This window comes from Dendropsophus ebraccatus, unplaced genomic scaffold (genome assembly GCF_027789765.1).
Source record: "Dendropsophus ebraccatus isolate aDenEbr1 unplaced genomic scaffold, aDenEbr1.pat pat_scaffold_383_ctg1, whole genome shotgun sequence".
Classification (NCBI taxonomy): domain Eukaryota; kingdom Metazoa; phylum Chordata; class Amphibia; order Anura; family Hylidae; genus Dendropsophus; species Dendropsophus ebraccatus.
The window spans coordinates 55815-62500 of NW_027210008.1; positions in this window are offsets into that span (position 1 = coordinate 55815).

Genomic DNA, 6686 nt, shown 5'->3' on the forward strand with positions numbered 1-6686 from the left:
GCCGACTCGGGGCTCCGGGAGATCGGGAACGGGAACCGGTGGATGGCGGGGTCCCCACGCCGGCGTCCTGGAACTCCGGCCCGGGCACGGCTCCCCGGCAGGTCCCGGGGCGAGAACCGGGGCCGGGGGGACCGGGGCGCCGGCGCGGGGGCCGGGCCGCCTCGGGGCTCCGGAAGGGCCGTTGCGGGGACCGGTGTGTGAGAGGCACCCGCCGGCCGGGCTCCTGGAACTCCGGCACGGACTAAAGCCGCGAGGAGCTCCCGGTCAGAGAACCGGAATGAGGTCGGATTTGACCGCTTTACCCGGGCCGGAGTTCCAGGAGCCCGGCCACATTCCGGCGACGTCCCGCTAAAACGGGGGCGGTGACACTCGACGCCAGACCTCGTTTCCGCCACCGCCAGCCCTACTCTAAGGGACGGGCGTCCCCCCCCGGCGGTCCCCGGAGGCCATCGGATGCGGGCTAAGGTGCATTAAAAGTCGGATACGAGTCAGTGTCCGTCCCGGTTCTCCCTAGCGGTCCCTGGAGGCCCTTGGATGCGGGCCAGGGTGCACCAAAGTCGGATACAAGTCCGGGTCCGTCCCGGTTCTCCCCAGCGGTCCCCGGACGCCCTTGGATGCGGGCCAGGGTGCACCAAAGTCGGATACAAGTCCGGGTCCGTCCCGGTTCTCCCCAGCGGTCCCCGGACGCCCTCGGATGCGGGCCAGGGTGCACCAAAGTCGGATACGAGTCAGTGTCCGTCCCGGTTCTCCCCAGCGGTCCCTGGACGCCCTCGGATGCGGGCGAGGGTGCACCAAAGTCGGATACGAGTCCGGGTCTTGTCCGGTTCTCCCTAGCGGTCCCTGGAGGCCCTTGGATGCGGGCCAGGGTGCACCAAAGTCGGATACAAGTCCGGGTCTTGTCCGGTGCTCCCTCGCGGTCCCTGGAGGCCCTTGGATGCGGGCCAGGGTGCACCAAAGTCGGATACAAGTCCGGTCCGTCCCGGTTCTCCCCAGCGGGTCCCCCGGACGCCCTCGGATGTAGGGCCAGGGTGCACCAAAGTCGGATACGAGTCAGTGTCCGTCCCGGTTCTCCCCAGCGGTCCCTGGACGCCCTTGGATGCGGGCGAGGGTGCACCAAAGTCGGATACAAGTCAGTGTCCGTCCCGGTTCTCCCCAGCGGTCCCTGGACGCCCTTGGATCCGGGCGAGGGTGCACCAAAGTCGGGTACGAGCCGGGTCCGTCCCGGACCGGGGGAGCGGGCGCCGGCGCTGTGGGAGCCGATCCCGGGCTCCAGCAGAGTCTATTCGGTGACCGGCTTGTCGGGGGCACTCGCGTCCGGGGTCATGAACTCCGACCCGGACTAAAGCCTCGAGGAGCTCCCGGTCAGAGAACCGGGATGAGGTCGGATTTGAAACGCTTTACCCGGGCCGGAGTTCCAGGAGCCCGGCCACATTCCGGCGACGTCCCCGCTAAAAACGGGGCGGTGACACTCGACGCCAGACCTCGTTTCCGCCACCGCCAGCCCTACTCTAAGGGACGGGCGTCCCCCCCGGCGGTCCTCGGAGGCCCATCGGATGCGGGCTAAGGTGCATTAAAAAGTCGGATACGAGTCCGGGTCCGTCCCGGTTCTCCCCAGCGGTCCCGGGACGCCCTTGGATGCGGGCGAGGGTGCACCAAAGTCGGGTACGAGTCAGTGTCCGTCCCGGTTCTCCCAGCGGTCCCCGGACGCCCCTTGGATGCGGGCTGAGGGTGCACCAAAGTCGGGTACGAGTCAGTGTCCGTCCGGTTCTCCCAGCGGTCCCCGGACGCCCTTGGATGCGGGCGAGGGTGCACCAAAGTCGGGTACGAGTCAGTGTCCGTCCCGGTTCTCCCCAGCGGTCCCTGGACGCCCTCGGATGCGGGCGAGGGTGCACCAAAGTCGGATACGAGTCCGGGTCCGGTCCGGTTCTCCCCAGCGGTCCCTGGAGGCCCTTGGATGCGGGCCAGGGTGCACCAAAGTCGGATACAAGTCCGGGTCTTGTCCGGTTCTCCCTAGCGGTCCCTGGAGGCCCTTGGATGCGGGCCAGGGTGCACCAAAGTCGGATACAAGTCCGGGTCTTGTCCGGTTCTCCCTAGCGGTCCCTGGAGGCCCTTGGATGCGGGCCAGGGTGCACCAAAGTCGGATACAAGTCCGGGTCCGTCCCGGTTCTCCCCAGCGGTCCCCGGACGCCCTTGGATGCGGGCCAGGGTGCACCAAAGTCGGATACGAGTCAGTGTCCGTCCCGGTTCTCACCCAGCGGTCCCTGGACCCCTTGGATGCGGGCGAGGGTGCGCCAAAGTCGGATACGAAGTCCGTGTCCGTCCCGGTTCTCCCCAGCGGTCCCCGGACGCCCTCGGATGCGGGCCAGGGTGCACCAAAGTCGGATACGAGTCAGTGTCCGTCCCGGTTCTCCCCAGCGGTCCCTGGACGCCCTTGGATGCGGGCCAGGGTGCACCAAAAGTCGGATACGAGTCAGTGTCCGTCCCGGTTCTCCCCAGCGGTCCCTGGACGCCCTTGGATCCGGGCGAGGGTGCACCAAAGTCGGGTACGAGTCGGGTCCGTCCCGGACCGGGGGAGCGGGCGCCGGCGCTGTGGGGAGCCGATCCCGGGCTCCAGCAGAGTCTATTCGGGGACCGGCTTGTCGGGGGCACTCGCGTCCGGGGTCATGGAGACTCCGACCCGGACTAAAGCCTCGAGGAGCTCCCGGTCAGAGAACCGGGATGAGGTCGGATTTGAACGCTTTCACCCGGGCCGGAGTTTCCAGGAGCCCGGCCAACATTCCGGCGACGTCCCGCTAAAACGGGGGCGGTGACACTCGACGCCAGACCTCGTTTCCGCCACCGCCAGCCCTACTCTAAGGGACGGGCGTCCCCCCCGGCGGTCCTCGGAGGCCATCGGATGCGGGCTAAGGTTGATTAAAAGTCGGATACGAGTCCGGGTCCGTCCCGGTTCTCCCCAGCGGTCCCTGGACGCCCTTGGATGCGGGCGAGGGTGCACCAAAGTCGGGTACGAGTCAGTGTCCGTCCCGGTTCTCCCCAGCGGTCCCTGGACGCCCTTGGATGCGGGCGAGGGTGCACTAAAGTCGGGTACGAGTCCGTGGTCCGTCCCGGTTCTCCCCCAGACGGTCCCTGGACGCCCTTGGATCCGGGCGAGGGGTGCACCAAAGTCGGATACGAGTCAGTGTCCGTCCCGGTATCTCCCCAGCGGTCCCTGGACGCCCTCGGATCCGGGCGAGGGTGCACCAACGTCGGATACGAGTCCGGGTCCGTCCCGGTTCTCCCCAGCGGTCCCTGGACCGCCCTTGGATGCGGGCGAGGGTGCACCAACGTCGGATACAAGTCAGTGTCCGTCCCGACCGGAGGAGCGGGCGCCGGCGCTGTGGGGAGCCGATCCCGGGCTCCAGCAGAGTCTATTCGGGGACCGGCTTGTAGGGGCACTCGCGTCCGGGGTCATGGAACTCCGACCCGGACTAAAGCCTCGAGGAGCTCCCGGTCAGAGAACCGGAATGAGGTCGGATTTGAACGCTTCAGCCGGACCGGAGTTCCACGATCCCGGCCAAATTTCTGCCACGTGCCGCTAAAACGGGGGCGGTGACACTCGTGACAGACCCTCGTTTCCGCCACCGCCAGCCCTACTCTAGGGGACGGGGCGTCCACCCTAGCGGTCCCCGGAGGCCATCGGATGCGGGCTAAGGTGCATTAAAAGTCGGATACGAGTCAGTGTCCGTCCCGGTTCTCCCCAGCGGTCCCTGGACGCCCTCGGATGCGGGCGAGGGTGCACCAAAGTCGGATACGAGTCCGGGTCCGTTCCCGGTTCTCCCCAGCGGTCCCCGGACGCCCTCGGATGCGGGCGAGGGTGCACCAAAGTCGGATACGAGTCCGGGTCCGTCCCGGTTCTCCCCAGCGGTCCCTGGAAGCCCTTGGATGCGGGCTAGGGTGCTCCTAAGCCCGGGGAGAGAAGAGCGCCGCTCCGGTAGGTTTCAGCGGGGCGCGGCGCTATGCGGTAGCCGGCGGAGGCTCACCACGGCCGGGCACGCCGAGCGCGCCCGCTCCGGTCCCCGCCGGCGGGACTGTGAGTGCACGGGCAGCCGTCTGGAGCCTCCACGAGCCCGGACACGAAAAAGCGCCGCTCCGGTAACATCCAGCGGGGAGCGGCGGCATGCGGTAGCCGGCGGAGGCTCACCACGGCCGGGCATGCCGAGCGCGCCCGCTCCGGTCCCCGCCGGCGGGACTTGGAGGCTCTTGGCATCCGGCGGGAGCCACCAGAAGCCCGGGGAGAGAAGAGCGCCGCTCCGGTACCCGCCGCCGGGGAGCGGCGCTTGGCGGTAGCCGGCGGAGTCTCACCCTAGGCGGGCAAGCCGAGCGCGCCTCTCCGGTCCCCGCCGGCGGGACTCTGGAGGCTCTTGGCATCCGGCGGGAGTCACCAGAGGCCCGGGGAGAGAAGAGCGCCGCTCCGGTTACCCGCCGCCGGGGAGCGGCGCTTGGCGGTAGCCGGCGGAGGCTCACCTAGGCGGGCAAGCCGAGCGCGGCCTCTCCGGTACCCGCCGGCGGGAACTCTGGAGGCTCTGGCATCCGGCGGGAGCCACCAGACGCCCGGGGAGAGAAGAGCGCCGCTCCGGTACCCGCCGCCGGCTCTTGGAGGGCTCTTGGCATCCGGCGGGAGGTCACCAGAGGCCCGGGGGGAGAAAGAGCGCCGCTCCGGTCCCCGCCGGCGGGGACTTGGAGGCTCTTTGGCATCCGGCGGGAGTCACCAGAGGCCCGGGGAGGAGAAGAGCGCCGCTCCGGTACCCGCCCGCCGGGGAGCGGCGCTTGGCGGTAGCCGGCGGAGGCTCACCCTAGGCGGGCAAACCGAGCGCGCCCGCTCCGGTCCCCGCCGGCGGGACTTGGCAGGCTCTTGGCATCCGGCGGGAGCCACCCGATAGCCCGGGGAGGAGAAGAGGCGCCGCTCCGGTCCCCCGCCGGCAGGGAACTTGGAGGCTCTTGGCATCCCGGGCGGAGTCACCCAGGAGGCCTCGGGGGGAGAAGACGCGCCGCTCCGGTCCCCGCCGGCGGGGGACTTGGAGGCGCTTGGCATCCGGCGGGAGGTCACCAGAGGCCCGGGGAGAGACGAGCGCCGCTCCGGTACACCCGCACGCCAGGGGAGCGGCCGCTAGGCTGTAGCCGGCTGGAGGCTCACCCTAGCTAGTCTATCTCCGTGCGGCGAGCCAGAGCCTCTGACCCGTACATCCGGTCCCGCCGGCCGGGACTGTGAGTCGCACGGGCAGCCGTCTGGAGCCTCCACGCGCCCGGACACGAAAATAGCGCCCGCTCCGGTAACAACATCCAGCGGGGAGCGGCCGCAGGCGGTATGCCGGCGGTAGGCTCATCCACGGCCGGGCATGCCGAGCGCGGGCCCGCTCCGGTCCCCGCCGGAGCGTGGACTGGTGAGTGCACGGGCAGCCGTCTGGAGCCTCCACGAGCCCGGACACGAAAAAGCGCCGCTCCGGTAACATCCAGCGGGGAGCGGCATGCGGGCCGGCGCCGGCTCACCACGGCCGGGCATGCCGCGCCCGCTCCGGTCCCCGGGCGGGACTTGGAGGCTCTTGGCATCCGGGGGAGTCACCAGAGGCCCGGGGGGAGAAGAGCGCCGGTCCCCGCCGGCGGGACTTGGAGGCTCTTGGCATCCGGCGGGAGTCACCAGAGGCCCGGGGAGAAGAGCGCCGCTCCGGTCCCCGCCGCCGGGAGCGGCGCTTGGCGGTAGCCGGCGGAGGCCACCCTAGGCGTGCAAGCCGAGCGCGCCTCTCGGTCCCCGCGGCGGGACTTGGAGGCTCTCGGCATCCGGGCCAGAGAGGGACCGGGGGAGAGGCGCCGCGATCCGGCCGCCGGGGGCGGCGCCAGGGGGAGCCGGCGGCTCAGGGGCTCAACCGGGCGCCTCTCCCGGCCCGGCCGGCGGGACTTGGAGGCTCTCGCCCGGCTCGAGTCGGGGCGAGGAGCGGCCGCTCCGGTCGGCGGAGCCGGGGAGCCGGCTAGGCCGTAGCGGCGAGGCTCCCCTGCCGGCGGCCGACGCGCCGCCCGGTCCGCGCCGGCGCGAGGACAAGAGGCATCCGGCACAGAGTCAGCAGAAGCGGGGAGAGAGGCCCGCTCCGGTACCCGGGCGACGCGGAGCGCGCAAAGCGGAGCCGGCGGCGTCTACCCTTCGCCGCAGGGCCGGAGCCCGCTCCCCGGAAGGGAGCGGGGAGGTTCCCCGTCGCGCCCGGGCGGGAATCCCGGCAAGGCCGGGCACTCTCCCCGCCGGAGTCCCGGCCTTTGTCACCCGCCCGGGCTCCCGATTGGAGGGGAGGTCCTCGGAGCGGCCCCGCCGGGGTCGGGACGGCCCGGGCGGAGCGCCCAGAAGGCGGGCCACGGCGGCCGAGGAAGGAAGTCGACGGTCCGAGGGACCTGCGGAAGGATCTCCGGAAACTCAGGCCGGAGAGACGCGGGTGGGCTCCCGAGCATGGGGGGGGCGGGACGGGCCCGGCCTCCCCCCAGACCGATCGCCAGGCCGGCGCGTCGGCCGGAAGCGCGGCCTCCGGGGGCCCGGCGGGAGAAGGGGGGGAGGCCCGGTCTCGCAGCGAGCGAGACCGCGGCCGGAACCCCCGCCCTACCCTCTCGCCGGACCTCGTGGCCGCCACCCGCCGAAGAACCGCCGACTCCGGCCGCCCCGACGGGGC